Source organism: Chlorocebus sabaeus, chromosome 16, assembly GCF_047675955.1.
Source record: "Chlorocebus sabaeus isolate Y175 chromosome 16, mChlSab1.0.hap1, whole genome shotgun sequence".
NCBI lineage: Eukaryota > Metazoa > Chordata > Mammalia > Primates > Cercopithecidae > Chlorocebus > Chlorocebus sabaeus.
Genome location: NC_132919.1, coordinates 48850843 through 48878067, shown reverse-complemented (window position 1 = coordinate 48878067; position 27225 = coordinate 48850843). Strand labels below are relative to the sequence as shown.

The following is a 27225-nucleotide window of genomic DNA, read 5'->3' as shown; positions in this document are numbered from 1 at the left end:
GGATAACTCTTGTTTGTGGTTGAGTCCTTTACTAATGTGCAGACTGTCTTTTGATGTGGCTGATACCAGATGCAGGTGGTTATTGGGAATATGTGCTTTGTTTGATTCATTTTATGTGTGCCTTCTAGCTTATTAAGAATAAGATCTCTCACAGCTAAAATCAAGTGCTTGGTTTGAGCCTGGCAAAGATACTGTTTACTTTTTTATTCCCAAAGATCATTTCTTTTTAATTACTCTTTTAGGAAGCAGGGAAAATCTAAGTTAAAGTAGCAACTGGGAATTAAACTAAGATCTGAAACTGGGAAATGGCAGTGCAGGCACAGGTATCACCTTTCCAACCATTGTTGCTGTGAGATGATGTGGACAGCGGTTGTTTAGAAATTACAGTTGAGGGGAGGGAGATGCACAAGTATTTTTTCTCATACTTCATATAAAATATGAAGTGCAGAGTGAGAGGCCCAGAGTGTAGGGAGGGAGTTTAACAGGCTTTGTTCTTCAAGGGACTATGGCTGATGTCTTAAACAGGGTTTTTTTTTTTTTTTTTTTTTTTTTTCCTGGTAGGGAGGCACAGTAAGGGAGGAAGGTGATGGATTTGTGGGAACAAGTACATTTGAGTCACTGAGGACAACTGGGAATTGTGAGATGGGAGCAGACAAGGTTAGAAAGCATCCTTAGGTAACCAGATCTCCATTTAAAACTGATCTGAGCATTTATGATGTGATTTTGTGCCAAGGACGTGAGTTTATCTTATTTAATCCTCACAACACTTCTGTGAAGTGGTTGCTTTTAACATTCCCATTTTACAGATGAGCAAAGGCAGTAATTTCCACAAGATTCTATAGCTTATAGGAGATGAAGCCAGAATTTAAACTCAGTACACTTCAAAGCCCTCACATATGAAAAAAGCTTGGATTATTTTAATAGCTTCTTAATTAGTCTCTTCCTCTGCTCTGTGTCCTACCATCCAGCTGCCAATATTAACTGACTGCCTTCTGAGCACTTCGTGTGTAAGATCTCATTCATTCTTCCTCAGCAGCTTCTAAGTTAGGAACTGTGATTATATTCACTTTATAGATGGAAGCTGAAGCTGATGGAAGTTGAATAATTCGCCCAAAATCAGAGCCTTAATAAATGTGTCTAGGTTCTTGGAAGCTGGAGCCTGAGCTCTTTATCATTCTGCTGTGCTGCCTTCTGAAGCCTGAGCCTGGTTACATCATTCCTTCCACAAAACCTTTATGCCTTCTGTGTGCAGCGGCCACAGGGGAAGGACATCGACTTCTTCCTGCCCTCCCGGAGCTGTCTTGCTAGTATAGTGAGAGAAATGGGCACCAAACACATTGTTTAAAAAAAGAGAGAGAGCAATACATGTGAAGAAAGCCATGTGCACATATTAAAAAGTTAACAAAAATCTAAGGAAATATATCATTATATAGCCATATACTGTATCTCCTCTCTTAAGGATGCATGTTAAAATTTTGGATGCTCTGAGAAGTCCAGCAGCGAAAGAAATATGTTTACTTTTATTGGCCCAGTACTTCCCAAACTTATGTGGCCCTTGAACATTGTTTTCCCTTCATACCACTTTTTAGTTCAGTGGGACTGACTTTTAACAAATTAGGAAAGGAAGAGTGCCTGGTCACCCCCAGAGAGGGCCTGTGGGCTAGAGTGATTAGGCAAGATTTCACTTGGAATGAGTTCTGAAAGGCTGGCAGAGTTTGGTTGGATGAAAGGGATATTCTACAAGGAGACGAATGGGCAAGCCATGTTTGGGAATATTTTGTAAAGTGCATAACATAACCGCTGAGACATAGTAGGGACGGGATATAGTTATTGACTAGATGAGTGCAGAGGCCTAGCTGTAAGTGGAGGTTCTGTGTTGGCAGTAAGGTTTAGAAGGGACTCTATCAGGTAGAACCTCTAGTTGTTGGCTTCTTAGGAACTGTTGGTGGCTTGGCTGTTGGTGGGCATGACATGAATCAGGTGTTGTATTAGAATCTTCCTTGAGCAGAGATACAGTGTTAAAACTGTGACTGTTGTAGCTATTTGTGTAAGGTGATGCCTACATATTGGTAGGGTCAAACTGAAAAGGTGTTACAAAGAATCAGCAGGATAAAATAATACAAAATGATTGATGTGGGTTGTTGGAAAGAATGAGTTCTAGAAGGCATATGGTACTTACTGCTCTTCCTAGTATCTGCCACAGAATCTTTAACAAAGCTAATATTAAGATATTCGGTTAAATACACATAGTACATTCTTTTTACATGCTGATGAGGAAAGATGACACACAAGATAGTAGTTTTAGACAAGTTTATTGTATGAGGTTGTGTTCTGCAGCAGAGATTTGACTCACAGCATAAATCCAAGTATGTAGTGAGCCATGTAATAATAGGTTCTGCTGTTAATTATGGTGAATACTCTCAATGAAATCAGATTTTCTTAGTGCCATACCCATAAAAAAATTCTTGACCTAGATCTTATATAACAGTCCCAGGTATGTAGTAAATTTTATGCATATGGAATGTTGACAGAAAAGAAGAGAAAGCAAAAATCTTTAATGTTTCGAGGAAACATAAGATCAAATTATTACGTAAATAGATTAGCAGCATTAGTAATTGTGTTGAAGTTACTAGAATTTTTTAATTTTAGATAAACTTAAGAGATTCCTTAAGCTTAGGGAATAATAGATTCTTTTTTACTCTTGTAGAGTGGGGAAACTTTAAAACAGATAAAAATAGTTTTTATTTTACCAGTCAGGTGACGAATGAGAATCTTAGCCACTCTTGGACTTTTGTGTATATGCAGTATTGCATTTAATTGAGCATGGTTATTTATTCTTTTCTATCAACTTTAGACTTTAAATTTCAGCACAGTTCCTTGCAGATAATGCTTTGAAAAAAAAAATTATTATGATAATTTCTTTAGATTAAGTTACTTATTAGCAGGGATAATAACATGTTCATCTTTGTAATCCGTATATCATCTATAGTATTTTGAAGATACTTAGATAAGAATTTTTGAGTCATCTGTTTCTTCAGAGAGATTGCTTCCACAAGTCATGGAGATGGAGAGAGAAGATTGATAATTGAACACTTTTCTTTGGTTTTTAATCTTTTAGGATAATAATCAACTGTGTTTTCAACTAGTCAGCCCAGTACTTGGGGCTGTATCTACAGATTTGAGGGGAGTTGGGAAGCTGACAGTCATGAGGAACTGTCATCCTAGGGGCTCCCTGCACTACTGTTTTCTATAGGGTACCTGAAGAAATGGCCAGTTCCTTTTCCTGAGGCTCCTGGTCACTGCTAGTCAGTGCCACTGACCACTTCATGAAAAAACAGTGTGTGACGTTTCTTCCATAAGAAGAAATTAAAATTGTAGGTATGATAGATCACTACAGAATTATTCCTGGCTTGTCTTTCACAGATTTGATGATGGTCTTTAGATACCAGCCCATTGGAAAAATGAGTATTATGACTAATGAGATCATTCTGGCCAAGCCAGAATATCTGGTTAGCATTATTCTGGATAGACTTATATTCTGCCTGCTACTTTAGGGAATACTGTCTGGAAATAAGAGGATTTTTAAAAAGAGATTGTCAGTATTCTTTTTCATGAAATCAATTTATGTTTATTCATAATTTCAGTACTCCCTTAAAGGTTACTTTATAAAAATTTGAGATGTCATTATTATTATTTATTTATTTATTTTGAGATGGAGCCTTGCTCTGTTGCCCAGGCTGGAGTGCTGTGGCATGGTCTCAGCTCACTGCAACCTCCACCTCCCAGGTTCAAACGATTCTCCTCCCTCAGCCTCCTGAGTAGCCGGGATTGCAGGTGCCTGCCACCACACCCAGCTAATTTTTTGTATTTTTAGTAGAGATGGGGTTTCACCATGTTGGCCAGGCTGGTCTCAACTCCTGACCTTGTGATTTGCCCATCTCGGCCTCACAAAGTGCTGGGATTACAGGCGTGAGCCACCAGGCCTGGCTGAGATGTAGTGAGGAGTTGTTGTTGTTGTTTGAAATGTAGTCTTGTTCTGTCGCCCAGGCTGGAGTGCAGTGGCGTGATCTCAGCTCACTGCAACCTCCGCCTCCTGGGTTCAAGCAATTCTTCTGTCTCAGCTTCCTGAGTAGCTGGGACTATAGGCGCATGCCACCACACCCAGCTAATTTTTGTATTTTTAGTAGAGACAGGGTTTCACCATGTTGGCCAGGGTGGTCTCTTATCTCCTGACTTCAGGTGATCCGCCCACCTCGGCCTCCCAAAGTGCTGGGATTATAGGTGTGAGCCACCGCGCCTGGCCCAAGATGTAGTTATTTAAATAGCTTATACACACACCTGTTTAACTTTGGATGGCAGAATTTTGATTAGGTAGATCTTAAGGCTTTAGAAAATGGTTTATTCTGTTTAACTTGTGATTTTCCAACTAAATCTTAAATTATTGAACATGAGTTTCAAAATTCAGCCTTTAGGAACCACTCACAAAAGTTCTCATTAGTTTCTCTTACTTTTTATTTGTTTTTCCCACAACCTTTCCCCCTGTTTTTCCACTTGCCTTCCTGAAACTGCACTTCAGAGTTGGGAGTAGAGAGAAACCTGGTTTGAGGCAATAGGGTGAACACAGCGTTCTTTCATTCTGTGTATTGTTGTGACACTAAGCCTGTTAGCATTGAGATACCAGTTCACAGCTGGTGAAAGCATTCCAAACTTCATGGTAGCAGTAGTTTATTGAATGCTTATCGTGTGCCAAGTACAGAGCACTTAATATGTTATTTCATTTATTCTCCTTAATAAGAGAACACCGAGGCACTCTGAAGAAGCCAGGTCACCTAATTCCAGTGGCTGTGCTCCTCACTGCCGTACTGTACTACCTCATTCAGACTGACTGAGGTAGTACAATTTCCATTATGTTTAAAAATCTGAGAGATCTTTGGGACCTCAGATTTGATCTGTGGCATCTGACCTATAAAGCGAAAACTAACGTTTATGTGTTTATAAGAATCATTATTTATATTTGAAAAGCCTGGTGTTGTTTTCTCCCTGATTTGTAACTCTGGCTTCTGGAATGCAGTGTAGGCAGGAGTGTGCCTGGGAGACAAGCAGAGATCTCACGGATTCCTTTCTTTTTCCTGCCATAGCAGCAAATTTTCCTTGGAGCACTATTTGAAAATTAACGTTACTGAAAAAATTAAGCCTATTTAAAGGGACTCTAGTTTTGATCTAACTTACAAAAGGTGAGAAGACAGTTCTGAAAAAAAATGTGTCACCTTGGAACTGGAATGCTTTAGTTAATGGGGTAAGCTAGAAGTAAGCTGCCTTTGATAACTCACATAAGAGCAGCATATGAATGGATGATAACTGTCTGTCTTCCATTTAATTCAGCTACTTCCTATTCAATCTCAAATCTCAGTTGGAAAGCAATTTCCCTCACTTGACCCATTTTTCTTCTGCATTATATCTTTCTTCTGGTTCTTCAACACAAAAAGTTTGAAGGAATGGAGTGTTGTAAACCCTTAAAGACTTGTAAGCAGATTCAGACACCTGGTTTGGGATAAGCATATTTCATTATTGGCTTTCTAGTTGGAAGGATAACAATTTTACTTCTTTAGGTTTTGTTTTGTTTCTTGGTTCTTTTTGAGACAGGTCTCGCTCTGTTGCCCAGGCTGGAGTGCAGTGGTGGAATCACAGCTCATTGCAGCCTCAACCTCTCAGGCTCAAGCAGGACTCCCACCTCAGCTTCCTAAGTAGCTGGGACCACAGGCATGCACCATCATGCCTGGCTAATTTTTAAAATTGTTTTTGTAAAGACAGGGTCTTCCTATGTTGCTGGGATTTTAAGTGTGAGCAACCTCACCTGGCTGCCTCTTTACTTTGGTATCACAGTTTTCAGGAGAGAGATCTGTTAAATGACTGAGATTGGTATAGAGGCATATGGGTGTAGACCAAGCTTGCCCAGTCTGCGGCCCGGGATAGCTTTGGATGCAGCCCAACACAAATTCGTAAACTTTCTTAAAATACTATGAGATTTGTGTGTGTGTGTGTGTGTGTGTGTGTGTTTTTAAGCTCATCAGTTATCGTTAATGTTAGTGTATTTTGTGTGTGGCCCAAGACAATTCTTATTCTTCTAGTGTGGCCCAGAGATGTCAAAAGATTGGACACCCCGGTATAAATAAAAGGAGTTAGTCGGCCCAGCCTGGGCAACACAGCAAGACCCTTGTCTTTTAAAACATGAAAAAATTAGCTTAGCATGGTGGCACATAACTGTAGTCCTAGCTACTCAGGAGGCTGAGGTGGGAGGATCACTTGAGCTCTGGAGTTCAAGGTTACAGTAAGCTATGATCTGGCCACTACATTTTGGCATGGGTGGTAGCGAGACCTTGTCTCAAAAACAAAAGAGAAAAAAGTAGGTGGGGGGGTATAAAATTCTTGTTTTAGTAACATGGGCAATTTAAAGATGTTATAATTTTAGTGAAGATGTATGAAATAAGCCTCACATATCCATATTGTAAAATGTCTATCTGAGACCCAAGTCTCTTGAATTTTTTTCTCTAAATTAATCTATTAGTGGTATCATTAACACATCCATTAGTTACAGGTGTCTTGTGATAACATTTGTTTCACACCTTGGATGATAGAGTGCTTGAATTGGTTTCTGTCTTTGCCAGATCAAATTCTAAATTTCATAAAATAGCTAACATCAAACCAGTCTCCTTTATGAATCCTCCTCTGACTTCTGTCGTGGTAAACTTTCTCTTCTCTGTTCACTCCTTTGGTCATCTCATTCAGTCCTGTGACATTAAATACCACATATACACTGAAGACACCAGCCTAGACTGCTCCCCAGACTCAGTATTTGCATATGCAATTGCCTGTCCCACAACTTGATGACTGTTTAATGGGCATTTCCACTGAACAGATCCAGAACTACACTCCTGTTCTTGCCCCAAAATAACCTCAGGAGGTTATTTTGTCTTCACTGGTAAATTCTATCAAATATAGAACTAATACCAAGCTTTCACAAACATTTCCAGAAATTATCATCTGCTCTGCTTGCTTTCCTTCCCACTTAATGAAAAGCACTGCCTTCCTTCCAGTTGCTCTGCTCAAAAACTTTGGAGTCCCCAGTGACTTCCCTCTTCACTCCATGAATTTTTCACTCTAGGAATTTTCACTTTCATCTAAATCATCTTTTGTCGGCATTAAGTTGTTTATGGTACCTACCTCAATTGCTGTAAAATCAGCAGTCATGTCCCCTCTTTCATTCCCCCTCCAAAAAAAAAGTAAGAGGGAGAGATGGAGTCTTGCTGTGTTGCCCAGTCTGCCCTTGAACTCCTGGGCTTGGGAGATCCTCCCACCTTAACCTCATGAGTAGCTGGGACCGCACACACCTGCCACTGCACTCTGCTTGTGTGTGTTTTTGGTTCATTTCATTTTGGGCTGATATTACCATTGTTATTCAATGTTACGTGTAGTCAAGGTGATAATAGATTAGCAACAACGGTGCTATTAACAGGTATTATGTCTTGTTTCTCTGCTATGTTTCCAAGAACAAATCTTAACTCATTGAGTCTGTTCAAAATTCACAGTTCTGTAGAGTTTACCGAGGAGAAAACAGAGACCTAAAGAAGCAGTGTGACTTGCCCAAGATAGGTAGTCCTAGGTTCAAACCCAGGTCTTGCAGAAAACTAATTCCATGCCTTTTGCCATAGGTAAATGAGCAAGGGAAAAGACAATTTGCAAAACAAAGTGGTAAACATCTTTAAAATGAATCTTTCTAGTAATCAAAGAAAGAAATTAAATAAACCAGATTAAAAAAGAAACAGTTGAGTAAACTTAAATATGATACTGAGAATGATGAGAAAATAAATTTATTTAAGTCTCAGATATGGGGAAAAAAAATTCTTCCATGCATCTTTTGCTGGTGGCCATGAAAACAGGTGTAAATACGTTCAGGTGGTGAAAATAATAATGCACATCAAAAGAATCAAATACTTTATTACCCTTGGGAGGGTTTTTTTTTAAGCATCTGTATTAAGGTTTTTTTCTGATATACATTGAACTGCACATACTTAAAGTATAACATTTGGCTGGGCGCGGTGGCCCAAGCCTGTAATCCCAGCACTTTGGGAGGCCGAGACGGGCCGATCACGAGGTCAGGAGATTGAGACCATCCTGGCTAACATGGTGAAACCCCGTCTCTACTAAAAAATACAAAAAAACTAGCCGGGCGAGGTGGCGGGCACCTGTAGTCCCAGCTACTCAGGAGGCTGAGGCAGGAGAGTGGCGTAAACCCGGGAAGCGGAGCTTGCAGTGAGCCGAGATCGCGCCACTGCACTTCAGCCTGGGCAACAGAGCGAGACTTCGTCTCAAAAAAAAAAAAAAAAAATTGTCATTCTTGTAGGAAGGTAATCATTTCTTAAATATTATTTAATCAAACCTTTTTCTTTTTTGGGTAAAATCTGGTCTTTTGAAAATACGAAATAGCATTGTGATTATGAGACTTCTGGACATCATGTAAGAGTTTAGTTTCAATAACAAAAATGGAAACCAGTTTACGGTTGCCATCTTTTACTCTTGCTGCCTAAGACTTGAATAAAAACCACCACGATATACTTTTATCATTACTTTTTAAAATAAAGGACATTCTCATGTGAAGAAGTGGAAAGGATACCATCTTATAGGAGAATCCTATAAATTGAGTAAATGCATCTTTAGGAAAAATGTAGTTCGTCTTTATTTTTCTCAGTCTGTGGTGTTATAAAACTTTCTCAACTGATCATGGTCTCAAGAGTGAGGTTTCAACTCTGGGCTAGATCTAGGAACACCACTTATTAGCTAGGTGACTTTGGGCTAGTTTTTACTTTCTCTGAGCCTTTGTTTGCTCAGCTAGAAGAAATGAATAATAATGTATACTATTACAGGATTATTGTAAGAATTAAATGAGATAACATGTAAGTTTCTCACATTGTAGGCTCATATTGTCTTCCTTATATTCAGCCCTGCATAATCTATTTCTCACTATCACACATTTGCTCTGTAATTACATATTTGTGTGTATGTTTCTGTAATTTCAAAGTGAATCAAGTCTAGAGTGGTACCATTTTAACCCTATCATAACATGACTGTAGGAATCACTTTGGTATGATTTATAAGGTGGGCGAGGGAGGTTGTTTTGCCCTGAAAACATCTGCAAATGCTGGCATATAAAATTGAGCAAAAGATGTGCGATAGAGATTGAATTTATATTCTTTGTGAAGACTATTAGGATTTGTTCTTGTGATGATCAGATTGTCAGTTCAGTTTACTGTATTTCACACAGAGTAGCCCCAGTTAGGGTTCCAGAAATGCTTATAAATTTGTCTCCTGGGCCGGGCGCGGTGGCTCAAGCCTGTAATCCCAGCACTTTGGGAGGCCGAGACGGGCGGATCACGAGGTCAGGAGATCGAGACCATCCTGGCTAACACGGTGAAACCCCGTCTCCACTAAAAAATACAAAAAATTAGCCGGGCGAAGTGGTGGGCGCCTGTAGTCCCAGCTACTCGGGAGGCTGAGGCAGGAGAATGGCGTGAACCCAGGAGGCGGAGCTTGCAGTGAGCTGAGATCCGGCCACTGCACTCCAGCCTGGGCGACAGAGCGAGACTCTGTCTCGGAAAAAAAAAAAAAAAAAAAAAAAAAAAAAATTTGTCTCCTGTGGTATTAATGTGATGATGTTGGATTCTTCATTGCTGAAGTCAGCTATTCAGGTAAAACTTTGTTTGGTAAGATCAGATACCTAAGCAATATATAGTCACTAAGTCATTTTATAAATAAAACTTGGGGCCGAGCACGGTGGCTCACGCCTGTAATCCCAGCACTTTGGGAGGCCAAGGTGGGTGGATCCCGAGGTCAGGAGTTTGAGATCAGCCTAACCAATATGGTGAAACCCCATCTGTACTCAAAATGCAAAAATCAGCTGGGCATGGTGGCAGGCTCTTGTAATCCATCCCAGCTACTCGGGAGGCTGAGGTGGAGAATCACTTGAATCCAGGTGGTGGAGGTTGCAGTGAGCCAAGATCACACCATTATACTCCACCTTGGGCGACAAGAGCAAGACTCCATCTCAGGAAAAAACAAAAAACAAAAAAAAACCTGGTTTCCCCCCATTTTATAGGTATGCTAAAGAGGAAAAAATAGAATGCTTAACATGTTACTACTTATGTACAAATTGTATGACTCATTATATGATAAATGTTTCCAGATGGTATTTATTTTATGGTACTTAGACTTTCTAACCTTTATAATGATTACTATATATACATTTCCCTTTCCTACTAGATTATAAACTCCTTGAAAGCAGGATTCGTGTTTAGTTTATCTTTTCATAAAACTTAGCTATGTGTATTGATTTATGCATATGCATTTAGTAAATATAGCTTGATTAGTTAAATAAATCTTCATATGTAGTAATTTCTATTTTGACTTCTGCTGTTATCAATTGTCTCTTCAAAGTTTGATGAGATAGGAGTGATGGGGAAAATATGAAAAGCATTAATGTATCATTTTCACTTCCACTAGTATCTTTGCTAGACCCCTAATCTCCAGTAGTTGTAAAGCTTTGGGTTATGAAAAGGAACTCCTTGTCTCTGAAATGGTAGATATTTTTCATGATATGTTGCAAAACAAAAAGACAACTTTTTAGTTCAAAAGGAAACCAGCATTTATTAAGCCCTAGCTGTGTGCCAGGATAGGAACTTTTAAGGAGTCCCAGATCCCTTTGAGAATTCAGAAAACCTAAATAAAACAAGAAAGACATTTTAATTATAAAAGAATTATCTCCGAAAAGTTTCTTCTCCTTTTCAACCTTTCATGCTTTTAATATTTACTGTGTAAATTGCCTAAGAACTTAAAAAAGAGGGATAGCTTTTCAATTTATTTTATGAAGCTAGCATACCAAAGACACAAAAAATGATAGGCAAGTATCTAACTTTAGATTTTTGTCATGTAAGTGTATGTGAGACTCTTAAAAGAATTTACCAGAAAGTGTAATTCATCAGTGTCGTATTTTTTCTTTAAAACCTCTCTTTTTTTTTTTTTTTGAGACGGAGTCTCACTCTGTCCCCCAGGCTAGAGTGCAGTGGTGCGATCTTGGCTCACTGCAAGCTCCGCCTCCTGAGTTCACACCATTCTCCTGCCTCAGCCTCCCGAGTAGCTGGAACTACAGGCGCCCGCCATCATGCCCGGCTAATTTTTCGTGTTTTTAGTAGAGATGAGGTTTCACCGTGTTAGCCAGGATGGTCTCAATCTCCTGACCTTGTGATCCGCCAGCCTTGGCCTCCCAGAGTGTTGGGATTACAGGCGTGAGCCCCTGCACCCGGCCTAAAACCTCTTTCTAAAGAGAATTTGAGGCAAATGCAACAGCATATTAAAACAATAGAATAGTAAAAAGTAAGGCTTATCTTTAGAATGCTAAGAACTCTACTCATATTCCTCCACAGTTGTAGATGAAGGAAGTAAACTCCTAAGATTATCTCACTTGCTACCTGTAAAGTCATATAGTAAAACTCAGTATTATTTTGCATGTCTGCTTCTGGCTAAAACAGACTAGCCAGTGTCAGACCAACCCTGCTGCCAAGAACTAAAATGCTTAGGTAAATAATAAAAAGCAACTGTTTGAAGGTATTGGAAGCTACTAGGGCATTGAAGACTTTGAGGCCAAGATCCCAGAGAGAAGGGAGGTCTAAAGAGGCAGAATAAACATTTGGTGCCACATGACCTCTCAGAAGCATTTAGCAGCTTCAGTGCTAGGACTGAAAACCTGAACAAGCAGCTACGTAGAGTTTTTAATAGACGTTGGAGGCTGGGGTCACAAAAACGGGAGTTCTGGGATGACAGACCCTGGTAAGCATCCCAGGCTTTTGGTCGGAACCACCCCTGTTACCCCCTAAAAACCCCAACTTTTTACCCTAGGTATATGGTAAACCTAGAAACTTTTCTGAAATCCAGCCCTCACAAAAACACAAAAACTTAGTTTTGAATTGGCTGAAATAGCTTAAAGTCATTCACCCCTGCTCTTAAATCCTTGTCAGAAGCAAAACTAAGTCCTCTCCAGAGGAAAGTAACATTCACAGCCTCAGCTTATCTCCACAATTTTGTGCATGCAAGATTAACATTCATCAAAAACTAGACATATAAAAAGATGGGCGATAAGGTTACCCACAGGAGAGCTAGATATTAGGGTTATCAGACATAGACCTTAATGTAATGTGGATAAATATGTTTAGTAAATTAAGTGACAAATGGAGGGTTTCAGAAAAAACTGGACACTATAAAAAAAATGGAAATTCTGAAATTGAAAAGTACAATATAGGGTGACAATAGTTTACAATAATCTATTGTATATTTTAAAATAGCTAGAAGAGAAGAATTTGAATTTTTTAACATAAAGACATTTAAGGCGATGGATATCCCAATTACACTGATTTGATCCTTACAAATCATAATGAATGTACTAAATTATCACATGTATCCTGAAAATATGTGTATCTGTTATGTATCAATTAAAAATTAAAAAGAAGAACTTTTAAAAGTACAATAACTCCAATTAGGAATTAAACAGGAGGGTTTAATAGTATTCTTAGCTGAAGAAGAAATTAGTAAACTAGAAGACAGATCGGAAGACAATGTCCATACCAAAGCACAGAGAGACAAAAGGATGGAAAATGAAAATAAAAATATGTAGAGACAAATGGGACACTGTTAAAAGTCTAAAATACTTACAATTGGAATCTCAGAAAGAGAGGAGAATGAATAGATCAGAAGCAATAGTAAAAGACATAATGACTTGAGAATCTTCCAAAACTAATACAAACTTGTGTATTTGAGAATCACCGTAGCTCTAAGCAGAATCAATACCAAAAGACAAAAATAAGGGGAAAAGAGAGGAAAAATTGCCAAAACAAAGAAAATCTTAAAATCAGCCAAAGTAGGAAAAAGATACATTACCTTCAAAGGAGCGACAATAAAGACTGACAGTCTACTTTGTGAAGAAATGGAAATCAAAATACAGTGGAATGATGGCTTCAAAGTGTTGTAAGAAAATAACTGCCAATCTAGAAATCTGTATGAAGCAAAAATATCTTTCAAAAATGAAGTGAGAATATAGATATTTTCAGACAGACAAAAATTTAAGAGAGTTCATCATCAGCAGATCCACACTAGAGGTACTATGAAGAGGTAAAAGGAAAATTATCCCAGCTGGAAGCATGGAGATGCGGGAAGGAGTAAAGAGCACTGGAAAGGATAGATAGACGAATACATCTAAAGTAATGTGAACTGTGTAAAACAGTAAAAATATTGATAGGTGCAGCAAACCACCATGGCACACGTTTACCTATGTAACAAACCTGCACATGTACCTGGAATTTTAAAATTTTAAAAGTAAAAATAATAAATGGCAACAGCAACCCAGAAAGCTGGAAGAGAGTTCTGATGGGGGAAAAACACAGGTTATTTTTCCTCAGCTCTCACTCTACAGCAGTGATCATCACAGAGGACTTCTTTGACCAAATGTGTGGATTTCTCCCCACATGCCAAGCAAGCAGTCAGTTCTGCAGTGGACACCATCGGGGTCTCTCTCAGCGCGGACTTCTGTGACCCAACATGTGAGGGTTTCTTGCCACACGTCAAACGGGCAAGGAGTTCTGCTGTGGACGTCAGGTGGGTACCCTCCAATTCCATTTTAACATTATCTACCTGGAGATAACTCAGATCCCACAGGTTGAAGACTCAGTCTCCAAGACTGTCCCTCCTTGAGACACTATTTGCAAGTCTGGGTCTCCAGAACTTCTGACCCACTAGCTTCAAGTTGGGATTCCCACCACCCCTCTTTGGGTTCAGTTAATTTGCTAGAGTGGCTCACAGAACTCAGGGAAATAATTACATTTACCAGGTTATTACAAAGGATGTTATGAAGGAAACATGAAGAAATGCCTAGGACAAGGTATGGGAGCTGGGTGCTTCCATGCCCTGTCTGGTGCATCACCCTCCTGGCATTTCCACTTGCTCGGGCATTTGGAAGCTCTCCAAACCCAATCCTTTTGGGTTTGTTTTGTTTTGCTTTTGGTTTTTTGTTTTTGGAGGCAGAGTCTCACTCTGTTGCCCAGACTGGAGTGCAGTGGTGCAGTTATGACTCACTGCAGCCTCATCCTCCTGGACTTAAGCCATCCTCCCACCTCAGCCTCCTGAGTAGCTGGGACTCCAGGCATGTACCATCATGCTAGGTTAATTTTTAAAAAAAAAATTTGTAGAGGTGGGGTCCCACTGTGTCGGCCAAACTAGTCCCACCTTGGCCTCCCAAAGTGCTGGGATTACACTTTGGGAGCCACTGCTCCTAGCCCCTTTTGGGCTTTTATGAGAACTTCATTATGCAGGCATCATTGATTAAGCCATTGGCCACTGGTGATCAACTTAACCTTCAGCCCCTCTCCGCTCCCTGGAGATTGGAGGGTAGGGCTGAAAGTCCTAATCTTCTAATCCTACCTTGGTGTTTATGGAGACCAGCCCCCAACCTGAAGCTACCAGGAAGCTTCCAGCTTTCAGTCGACTCATTAGCACACAAAATAACATTACTTTGGAGTTTCGAAGGATGTTAGGAATTATATGCCAGGAAGCAAGATCGAAGACAAAATATACATTTCATAGTATTACAAAGATAAATATAGTTTAAATGTCCTCAGGTCTTTGTAATTTGTATTAGATTTTAATGAGTCAGAGATAGTAATATCTAGGGTAGTCCTTCTCAGTCACATTTGGTGAGAGAATCACATCTTAATGTCAAAGACAGCAAACTTCAACCTGTGGGTCAAATCTGGCCTGCTAACTATTTTAGTAAATAACGTTTTATTGGTGGAACACTGCCATGCCCATTAGTTTACATATTGTCTGTGACTGGATTCATGCTATACCACCAGAATTGAGTAGCTGCTACAGAGACATTGTGGTCCACAAAGCTTAAATTTATTGTCTAGCCCTTGATAGAGGAGATTTGACAACCCCTAGATGTTGTGGACTGAGTGTATGTGTTCCCCAAAGATTTGTATGTTGAAATTCTAACCTCCAGTGTGATGGTGCTAGGAAATGGCGCCTTTGGGAGGTATTTAGTTCGTGAAGGTGGAACCCTCACGAATGGGATTAGAGACACAGAGGTCTTGCATCTTTCTCTCTACTCTCTGCCATATGGGGACCCAGCAAGAAGAATGCCATCTGCAAGCCAGGAAGAAGGTCATCACCAGAACTTGACCATGATGGCACCCTGGTCTTGGAGGGTCTGCAGAACCCAACCTCTAGAACTATGAGAAATAAATGTTTATTGTGTGAGCCACCTGGTGTATGGTATTCTTGTTAGTAGCAGCCAGAACTAAGACATCTGTGCTAAGGCATCTATTATATATTATGAATTAACTTCTTTGCACTTAGAATGCCTTGTAAGAACTGAAAAAAGAATAGTCACTCAGAATATTTTCTACAAAACATAATTCTTCATAGAACTTGAGAAAAGTTAACTCTAGAGTAACCACTAAAAGGATAGAAAGAGAATTTATAGTTACCAAGCTAATAGAGGAGAAAGGAAATAGAATAATAAAAACCACTTACTATCCAAAAAAAGACAGAAGACGAAAAAGGAACATAGAATAGGAGGAACAAGACTAGGCGCAGTGGCTCATGCCTGTAGTCCCAGCACTTTGGGAGGCTGAGGCAGGTAGATCACCTGAGGTCAGGAGTTCAAGACCAGCCTGGCCAACATGGTAAAACCCCATCTCTACTAAAAATACAAAAATTAGCTGGTGGCACATGTGGTGGCACATGCCTGTAGTCCCAGCTACTCGGGAGGCTGAGGCAAGAGAACTGCTTAAATCCAGGAGGCAGAGGTTGCAATGAGCCGAGATTGTGCTACTGCACTGCAGCCTGGGTGACAGAGCAAGATTTCATCTCAAAAACAGAGGAGGGACAAGTTCAAAACAAGTAGTAAGATGGTTAATTTAAATAGTAACAGACAAAATGGACTTTAAGGCCATTTAGAAACAAGGAAATTTTGTAATGAAAAATTAGTCAATCCACCAAGAAATACGTATGCACCTAATAACAGAGCTTCAAAAGACAAAAATCAACAGAATCAAAAAGACAAAAAGATAGATTCAGTATCCCTATTTCTTCTGTTATACACAAATCAAGCAGAGCAGGATATTTGTTGAATATGGCATGAATGCACAGACCAACTTTCGTGTTATACTTACTGGTGAAACCCTGAAAGCAGTCTTTCACTGTTGTTATACCTTATAACCCACCCCTAGAATTTCTGCTTCCCATTCTAGCAACTGAGCTCTGCTGGGATTTGGAGTTCTTGTTTTCCAATAGGGAATATTACTACCAGAGGACACAGAAAGGTTCCATTGAATTGAAAGATGAGGCTATAACCCATTTGGGACTGTTATGCCACTGAACCAACAGGTAGGAAAAGAGGTCACTCTGCTGACTAGAGTGCTTGATTCTGATTACTAAGGCAAAATGGGATAATGCTGTACAATGGGGGCAGGGAGGAGGATGTTTGTAACTCAGGATTCTCTAGAATGTCGCTTAGTACTTCTTTGCAACATATTAGAGACAAATGAAAAACTGCAGTACTCAAGAAAAGGCAGGTCTGTTGAGGAATCAGATCTTTCAGGAACGAAGGTTTAGGTCACCCTGTCATGTTGAAAACCCTGACTGGCTGAGGTTCTAATTGAGGTCACAGGAAATTTTGGATGCATAGTGAAAGAAGAAAGTTAGGGACACCACCCATGGCTTCATAACCAGGTGCAGAAGCAAGGATTGTAGTAACTTAGCATATTTTTTTCTTGTGTCTGTATGTTTATATGTATTAAGTTTCCTTCCCCCCCCCCCTTATTTTATATATAAATTACTGGAAGTTAATTAAACAATTTGATCTTTAGAGAACAGAATATTTAGTGTGACTGTAACTGAATTTTAAGGATTAATTAATATAACTAGTGATTAATACAATGACTGTTCAGACCGCAGCTCCTCATTTTGAGGGTAAGGTGAGTACATGTTCATTTATAGGAAGGTAGCTGCATGTTATTAGGTAGAATCAGAGTTGTTTTAATACTTCAAACATAGAGAATGTGTATGGAAGCCAGGTAGCCAAAGGGGTGGACTATGCCAATTTATCGTTGCTCAGGTCCCAGTTTATGTAAATCCACATCTGTTTATGCCCTGCTTTTGATACAGGAGCTGGGCACTGTAGACATTTCCCTTTGGTGAGCTGGCTTCACTTTAGGCTTTGCCGGTGGAAGCACTGGAGGCACAATGTAAGGAAGATGAGAGGAGAAAAGGGTCTTCCCAGCCAGGCATGGTGGCTCACACCTATAATCCCAGCATTTGGGGAAACTGAGGCAGGAGGATTGCTTGAACCCAGAAGTTTGAGGCCAGCCTGGGCAACATAGCAAGACCTCGTCAATACTTTAAAAAAAAAAAAAAAAAAAAATGCCACGTGTGGTGGCGCTTGTGTTAGTGCCAGGTACTCCAGAGGCTAAGGTGGGAGGATCGCTTGATTGAGCCCAAAAGATTGAGGCTGCAGTGAGCTGTGATTGCACCACTGCACCCCAGCCTGAGTGACAGATTCTGTCTCAAAAAAAAGACAGCTAGATTTTTTGAGACAGATAGATTCTGTCTCAAAAAACAGAAGTGGGGGGTATCCCCCCACTGCCCCCTTCCAGTGCGCATGCTTTTGGTGCAGCAGTCAGTAGGCTGGCTTAGGAAAGCCCTGACAGTGCTCACCTCAGTGGTGCCTATGAAGCAGCCTCAGCCCACCTGTACCCTCAAGTTTCTCTGCCTCCCCAGTAGGGCCGTCGTGTAGACCACCTCTTCCCTGTTCCCTCTTCTAGGTCTTTCTGCTACTCTCTAGCTGTGTGTTCTGTGGCAACCACACCCTCTCCAGTCCTGCGTGGAGGGATCTTCTTCTGAGTTCTTAGCCTCTTTCTTAATACATACACATACACACACACCTTTAGCTTGGAGCTGTTATAGTAAGTGTATCTGCTTTCTGCATTTGCTCCCTCTGGACCCCATAAGGAACTATTCTTACCCCTGTTAAAACATAACCACCTTTTACTAATTAACACATCTTTGTATTAACTCTATCCTGTTCAAGTTATTGATATGGTTTCTGGCTCCGGACTATTCCCTAAGACTTATTAACAACATTACTATTTAATCTTTAACATTGCTATCTAAAGCTACGCCAGTTAAATAAGACAAGTGTATTCATTTTCTGTTTTTGCATAACAAATTACCACAAACTTAAGAGGTTTAAAGCATGATCGATGTTACTTCATAGTCCTGCAGGCCAAAAATCTAGCATGACATGACTGGGTGTCTGCTTATGGTATCACAAGGCCAAGGTCAAGGTGTTAGCCAGGCTGAATTCCCATGTGGATACTCTGGGGAAGAATCTGTGTTCAAGCTTTCTTGTTGCTGACAGAATTGAGTTTCTTTTGGTTATAGGACTGAGGTCCTTGTTTCCTTGCTAGCTGTCAGGAGTTGTTCTCAGTTCCTACACCACCCATGTTCCTTGCCTTATAGCCTCCATCTTTAAAACAGCAAGTGCGAGGACAGACGCGGTGGCTCGTGCCTGTAATCCCAGCACTTTGGAAGGCCGAGACGGGCAGATCATGAGGTCAGGAGATCGAGACCATCCTGCCTAACACGGTGAAACCCCTTCTCCACTAAAAATAAAAATTAAAAAAAATTAGCCGGGCATGGTGGCAGGCGCCTGTAGTCCCAGCTACTTGGGAGGCTGAGGCAGGAGAATGGCGTGAACCCGAGAGGCAGAGGTTGCGGTGAGCCAAGATCACACCACTGCATTCCAGCCTGGGCGACAGAGCGAGACTCTGTTTCAAAAAAAAAAAAAAACAGCAACTGTGTTGAATCTGTTTCATACTTTGAACTTCTGACATCCTCTGTCTCTGACCTCTAAATCCAGATTTAAAGGGTTAATGTGATTAGAACATCCCCACTTGGATGGATAGTCTGTCTTAAGGTCAACTGATTTGGGATTTGAATTACGTCTGAACAGTCCCTGCAAATAGTGCCTACGTTCGTGTTTGATTGAATAGGGGAAGGTACGTGTTCCCCAGGGGCCAGGAATCTTAGGAGGAATCTTAGAATTCTGACTACCAAAACACAAAATAGAAATTAAACCATGTAAAAATGGTTGTTATTTACAGATTGTATACCCGGAAAACCCAAGATGATAAGCTAAAAAATTATTTGATGCAGTATAGATAAGTCAGTAACTGGACTAGACACTTACCATCAGTAACCTTTCAGGCAATCCACAGGATATTTGATCTAATACATAAAAATCAATTTTTAAAAAAATTATAAAATACCTGGAAATGAGCTTAACATGTACAGGAAATAAATATGAAGAAATGGGCTGAGTGCAGTGGATCACACCTGTAATCCCAGCACTTTGGAAGGCCAAGACGGGCAGATCACCCAATGTTGGGAGTTTGAGACCATCCTGACCAACATGGAGAAACCCCGTCTCTACTAAAAGTACAAAATTTTAGCCGGGCGTGGTGGCGCATGCCTGTAGTCCCAGCTACGCGGGAGGCTGAGGCAGGAGAATGGCTTGAACCCGGAGACAGAGGTTGCAGTGAGCCGAGATTGCGCCATTGCACTCCAGCCTGGACAACAAGAGTGAAACTCCATCTCAAAAAAAAAAAAAACAGAAGAAATGAAAGGAAAAAAAATAAATGGAGAGATGTTCTCAAATAGGAAAATTAATTCTTATAGAGCTTTCAGTTTATTTAAAAAGTATGTTTAAAGCAATTAAACATGTTAAAAAGTATGTTTAAAGCAATTCTAATTTTTAAAAAAACATATTTTATATGGAACATGACAGTATGGTTGTAAATTTTACCTGGAAGGATAGAAGAATAAATACTTTTAAAAATATAATGAAAGGAACCTAGTGGTAGCAGATAACCAAAATTTTATGAAACTGGAATAATTTAAATAGTGTCATTGTGGCGGAAGCGTGCAGTTATTAATGGAGCAGAATGGTCCATCTGTTATACATGAATTTGATGTATGAAGAGCCATTGTCACAAATGAGCAGAGACAGAAAGGATCATTTAGTCCTGGTGCACTAAATGACTCCCAGGCAATGTTACAGAAAAAAAGGTAGATCCTAGTGTCTACCACACACCAAAATAAACTTTAAATGAAGTATCATCTGTATAATAGGAAAATTTTTAAGAAATCTAGAAAATAAAAATAGCTAATTTGAATAGTTTCTATACATACAAGTAAAATCTCATGAAAATTTTTTGTAGAATTTGAGTAGTGTTTAAAACTTGGCGAATGCCAAAAATAAAAGGCAGACAAAAACTGAGGGAAACGTTTACAGCAACATGATTAAAGGTTAATCTATTTAACATGTATAAACTTAATAAATTGATTATGAAAAAGCCCACTAACAACTGAAGAGATGGGCCAGGATATATAGACAGGTAATGTACAGAAAATGAAATTCATGTGGGATAACAAATATGGGGAAATATGTTCATTAATAGTCAAATAATTGTAAATTAAGACCATTGAAATACTTTTTCTATCAGATTAGCAAGGATTAAAAATTATAATACTCAGTGCTTATGAGAGTGTTGTGAAATAAGCACGCTTGTGTTCAGCTAATAAAACTACAGATTATTAAAGTACTTTTGGAAGCAGTTTCATAATGAAACCCTTAATTGTACCCTTTTGTTTTAGGAAGTCTGTTTTTGGAAATCTCTCCTAAGACAATAATCACAAATACAGAACAAACTGGGATAATCACCAATACGGAACAAATATAAACAAAGGGGATTAGTGATAAAAAACAGTGTAAAAAGGAAACACCTAAATAAGCAGGGGAGAATTAAGTAAATTATGGTCCATCAACACAAAATATTTTGTTGTCATTACAAATTATATTTGTGGAGTTTTTTTGTTGCTTGTTTGTTTGTTTGTTTTTTGGAGACAGAGTCTCACTGTGTCGCCCAGGCTGGAGTGCAGTGGCGCGAACACCATCTCAGCTCACTGCAACCTCCGCCTCCCGGGTTCAAGCAGTTTTCCTGCTTCACCCTCCCGAGTAGCTGGGATGACAGGCACACACCACCATGCCGGGCTAAGTTTTGTATTTTTAGCAGAGATGGGGTTTCACCATGTTGGTGAGGCTGGTCTCGAACTCCAGACTTCAAGTTATCCACCCATCTTGGCCTCTCAAAGTGCTGAGATTATAGATGTGAGTCACTGCGCCAGGCCTGAAGTAAGCATTCTTTAAGAGTGTAAATTAAGATGGTGGTCAACTGTGTACCAGCAGTACTGTGCCAATTAGAAATATTTATCAGCTATGGCCAGGCACGGTGGCTCATGCCTGAAATTCCAGCACTTTGGGAGGCCAAGGCAGGAGGACTGCTTTAGGCCAGGAGTTTGAGACCAACCTGGGCAACAGGGTGAGACTCCGTCTCAAAAAAAAAAAAGAAAGAAAAAAAAGGGACCTTGTCTCTACAAAAAATTTAAAAACTAAAAAACTTAGCTGGGTGTGGTGTTGTCATGCCTGTGGTCCCACCTACTCAGGAGGCTGAGGTGGGAGCATCACTTGAGCCCAGGAGGTTGAGTGAACTGTGATAGCACCACTGCACTCCAGCCTGGGTAGCAGAGTGAGACCCTATCTCTTTATACACACTCACATACATACATACACACACACACACACACACATTTTCCAGCTATTTATTCTTCCATTGCACCTTCTTCCCAGCATCAGAATGTCTTCTCTACACACACAGGCACGCACATACACACACATTTTCCAGCTATTTCTTCTTTCATTGCATCTTCTTCCCAGCATTAGAATTTCTTCTCTTCATCTGCCCATCTGTGAATCTGTTCTCACAAAAGATTGTTCCTGTACTTTAATGATTCCCCCCGTTAAAAACTCACAGCTTCCATTTTTGCTTTTCTCTTCTTTTATTTGAGCATAGTTAGAGTCCACAAAAGTTTGGTTATAATTAGCATTTTTACCACCACGGGCTATTATTTGTATTTCACACAGTTTTTCAAATTTTAAAACTGTTTCAGTGGAATTTGAAACTATGCAGTTGTTTCTTTCAGTGTTGAACGTCATTCTTTGGGTGCTAAATGTTTAAATTCTATTTTATGGTACATGTACCTAGAAATGAAGAACAGTTGGTGGGGAAAAATAACATTAATGTTCAAGGAGACTTTTTATACTTTACCTGAGAGATGCAAGGGTATATAGATTTAAAATGTAGGAGTCATATTCTGGATCATCTTCAAGTAGTTGTGTTTGCTGCCATTTTCTAAAATGTAAGCTCCACGGAAGCAGGGACCTAGAACATCATGTGGCACATATAGTACACTCTTAATAAATATGTATTGAATGAAAAATTGGATTTTCACCTGGTAGAAGTATCTACAACTAGAAGTCATGAGTATGTAGACCTCAGATCATCTGAATTTCTTGGAATTTGTGTTACTTAACACAATGTTACTTTGTTGCCTTAAAGTGGCAGTTCTGAAGAAGGGAGGGACCAACCCCTTGGCCGGCCTGTGGAAGGATGGACTTTTGTTTAAGGATGTCATGTGATTCGAGTTGGGCACAATGGCATTTGGTGGGTAGGAGCCAGAGATCCTAGGTATTCTGTGCCTGGACCTACTCCCATACGAGAAAGATTGTTAGTGCATCTGCTATGACTTCCGAATTTCCCTCTGGATATGATGTAGGTGAAAAATTTTCTGAAGCTCAGAACCTATTTTATATGTATACAATTTTTTGTGCTGTTGTAATATATGCTGAGTTTCTGGAAACTCGGGAAAGCAACTGTCATGTACATTCAGGGAAGGTTGTACTTTGTGTGGGACTTGCTCAGTAGTTATCATTTGGGAAATCTCTTCACCTGCTAATCATTGCCAGTCATGGAATTTGAGTTGCAATGCCAATTTTATTTTCTTCATAGTACATAGGAAATTACTTATGAAAAACTGAAATTACTTTGTTTATTTACCTGTGTTTTTATTTGTTTACCCACTGTAAGCTCTTGATAATAGGGATCTTACGTATCTTGTCACTGGATATCCTTACACCTAAAATCAAGCCTGGCACATTGTGTGGCTAGTTATTAATAAATGATGCCCGCCAGGTGCAGTGGCTCATGCCTGTAATCCCAGCACTTTGGGAGGCCGAGGTGGGCGGATCATGAGGTCAGGAGATCGAGACCATCCTGGCTAACACGGTGAAACCGCATCTCTACTGAAAATACAAAAAAATTAGCCAGACGTGGTGGCGGGTGCCTGTAGTCCCAGCTACTCGGGAGGCTGAGGCAAGAGAATGGCGTGAACCCGGGAGGCAGAGCTTGCAGTGAGCCGAGATCGTGCCACTGCGATCCATCCTGGGCAACAGAGCGAGACTCTGTCTCAAAAAAAAAAAAAAAATTAAAATAAATAAATAAATGATGCCCAAATAATGGACAGATGTTCGAATGAGTGAATCATCCCCTTGGGCCTGATCTTTAAATGCTGTTGTTGCTTAAGCCCCCATCTCAGGCCCTCTTTCCTGTTTACTCTTAAACTCCCTACCTGATCTCAGCTATAACCCTCACTTTGATTTATATTTCTGCATTGACATCTCCTGAAATTTTTCTCCACTCTGAATCTTTCCTCTGAACTCTGGAATTTTACATTCAGCTCCTTTCCCCAGTTTAATGTTTCAAGCATCTCAAACTCAACGTGTCCTTCTCCAGTGTTTATCTTAGTGAATGGTGCTACCATACACTTAGTCACACTGGTGAGAAGCCTACGGATTGTTCTTGACACCTCCCTCTCCCTTATGCCCATATCCAATTCATCACCCGGTTCTGTTCATTTTATCTTCTGAATAGTGTTCAAGCCTGCTTTGCATCCCCAGATCTAAACGACCAAGTCTAAACTCTTATATTGACTGTAGTAGCCTTACACATTGGTTTCCCCCAGTCCACTCTTCTCTTGTAATCTATTCCACATAGGAGCCAGAATTGTCTCATAAATAACTGATTGTTATTCCCTTGCTTAAAATTCTTCATTGGCTTCTCATTGCTCTGAAGATAAAGAAAAAAAAAAAATTTAACGTAAGTCTACCCCACCAGACTGGGTCTAGCCATTTCTTTCATTGCTCTGCAGCTTTTAGGCCCCCCATCATCTTGCCGTTTCTCAAACATCCTGTGTGCCTTCCCACTGTAGAGCTTTCATACATGTTGTCCCCTGCTGTGCCACCAGGTCTCCTTCAGAACTTAGCTCACTTTCATAGGAAATCTTCTGTGACCTCCCGACCAGCCAGAATCCTTCCCCTTAAGTGCTCTCATAGCACCCTGCACTTCTTATTAGCATGCTGTAATTAATGTATTATGAAGGGAATTGTCTGTCTTTCCCATAGAATTAAGTTTTTTTTTAATTCATTAAGTGTAGGTATGGCCCCAATATAATGTCTGTCTATATTATCACCATAAAGAATGGCCTATTAGCAACTATAACAATTTGTCTTCCATTATCTAATTGTTTTTTACTCAGTAATTTCATAGGGTCGATGAGTTTGATTTGTTACTTCAGGGGCACATTGTATTTCATTTGTTCTAAGAAGCACATTTTTCCCATTTTTAACATTTCTGAAATTGACATGCGTCTTACAGTCAGTGGCGTATGTATCATGGTATAATTGGCAGCATTTTTGTTTCTTAGTGATGCATAAAATAATGGTGCATCTTATATTCGAAGGTAGATTAGGTATAAAAGTTGATATTTTATAACAAATTCATTCTGTAAGGGTTACCAGGATGTTTGTTGCTCGTTATTCTGGAGAAGTGTTAATAGGATTTTTCTGTAGCTGTAGCAGGTAACTGATGATATCTTGATCCCTTGAAGAAGTTCCGGCTAAAATCATTTTCATCATGTTCCTGGAGAGTTGACTCTCAGGGTCTTGATTTATATATTGTTTGTTCAAGTCACACACCCAAATTTGTATGTGTATCTGTTTTGTTTTAGAAAAATTATTTATTATCTATGTGTAGGCTATCTATTGGTTCCAGAGATGGTTAACTAACCCCCTGAATGCATTCTCCCCACATCTTCATTTTGAAAGAAGTTTTAGATGGGCACATTTAGAGAAATTTTCCCCAGCCTTCCTTGTGTCTCGATATGGGCAAGTTCTGGTCACTTGAATGTTAACAGAAATAATACATAAACTTCCAGGGCATGAACCAAAATGGAAGTGATTTGCTCTTCAATTCCTCTTTTCCTTCCTCTAGTGAATAAAACAAACTTGGAACGAGGATGCTTGGCCAGCCTCTCTGGACTGCAGGGAAGAAACATCTTGAGCATGTTGTATTTTGGGGTCTCTTTGTTATAGCAGCTTTGCTTTTACTGTAATATATATCTAAGAAATTGTTTGATTATGCTCTTCAATTTCCAAAAAATGAAGTCAACCTTACCATCAGTTCATTGTAAGTTTGGGGCATATGGCTGTCACTTTTGGACCACAATGAAGAATATGTGCTCTTTAGGGATACGGTGTGGTATAGTGGATGCAGCGTATGCTTGGAACTCAGTCTAACCTCAGTTGAATGACGACGGCTCTGTGGCTGTGTCACTTACTGTCTGTGTCTGTACACAGAGGTCCTCTGAGCTTCATCCTCTGATCCTCTCCCTGAAGATGTAGGTGATACCTGTCTCAACAAGATCGTTTTGAGGAGTGAATGGAATCATCTATTTGAAAGACCTTACGAGCCCAGTGCTGAGCAAATGACAGCTCTTGCTACCGTTAGTTTTTCCAAAGACTGTCACTTCACACTATCTGCTGCCCTAGTATCTTTGCAGTTGGAACTTGGTATTTATGGAGGATTGTTTGATTTTCTAAGTTTTATCTTAAGATTAAGCAAAACCATTGGAAACCTTCACACTTGGACTGTGTTGCCTTGGCCCCCCAGAGAATTGCTGACTTTTTGCAAATTCCCTGTTTTCCCATGGTGCTTTTTGGCTATCAAGAGGCTGCAAAAGATGATTTTATAAAGCCTACCCTTGCACACACATGCTAGCGCAAAGAAGCAGCTGTCTAGTGCATGACTACGTCGCCTGTGTGAGGTACCCACTAAAATAACTTATTTTTAGACCTGAATGGTAGGGAAACTTTGTCTTCCCTTATAGAACAGGTATGTGTTCTTATGGCTAATGAGAATCCTTAAAGGACAGAGAGAGGAATTGAATCAAATAGTAAAATAATTTGGCAAATTTTAGGTTACCTCTGAGTACGTGTTAATCCGTTAGTAGATGTGGTTCCATTAAAGTCTTGGAGGAGGTAAACTCTACACTTATTTTATTTTTATTTTTATTTTATTTTATTTATTCATTTTTTTTTTTGAAATGGAGTCTCACTCTGTTGCCCAGGCTGGAGTGCAATGGCGCGATCTTGGCTCACTGCAACCTCTGCTTCCTAGGTTCAAGCGATTCTCCTGCCTCAGCTTCCTGAGTAGCTGGGATTACAGGCACCCACCATCATGCCTGACTAATTTTTGTATTTTTAGTAGGGACGGGGTTTCACCAGGATGGCCAGGCTGGTCTCGAATTCCTGACCTCAGGTGATACCACCCGCCTCTGGCTCCGAAAGTGCTGAGATTATAGGTGTGAGCCACCGCGTCCAGCCCTATCACTTTTTTTCACTTTAAAAGAAATCAGAAAGCCTAAAGGTGGCTTTATGAGAGTAATAGGAAACATTTGCTTCTTGAGATTGGTATATGAACATAGTATTAGATTTACAGTTCATACCAATTTTATGCTTTGAATTTTAGTTTTTGATTTGAGATAGTAATTTCCAGGAAGTTGTTTAAGGGACAGAAACAATGAGCTATAACTAATAAATACTGGTTAGTTTACAAAGTATGGGACTATGCAGCTCAGTCTCAAATGTGATCTCAATTTGCTCCAGTAATCAGTATACTGCTTTGTGTTTAATGAACGACTAAAGACTAAACTTAATTAGAACACTTTTTTTTTTTATGAAGTAGTTCGCTTAGGATCTCTATCTAAATTTCTGCAGGGTGTGGGCAGCATCTGAACCTGTTGTGTGTTTGAAAACAGAAAATTAAAGTGTTT

At 39.8% G+C, this 27225-nt stretch overlaps 1 protein-coding gene across 11 annotated transcripts in view; it reads left to right on the top strand.

Annotated features, from left to right (window-relative positions):
• TNRC6C (trinucleotide repeat containing adaptor 6C) overlaps positions 1–27225 on the top strand; it is a 151827-nt gene that overhangs the window by 5630 nt on the left and 118972 nt on the right. The window contains exon 1 of one of the 11 annotated variants that reach the window (XM_037993873.2): positions 11258–13695. The exons of the other annotated variants lie outside the window; for them this stretch is intronic. The gene's annotated coding sequence lies outside the window, so the exon portion shown is untranslated. Of the gene's footprint in view, positions 1–11257; positions 13696–27225 lie in introns of those variants that run through there. 11 annotated transcript variants of the gene reach the window in all.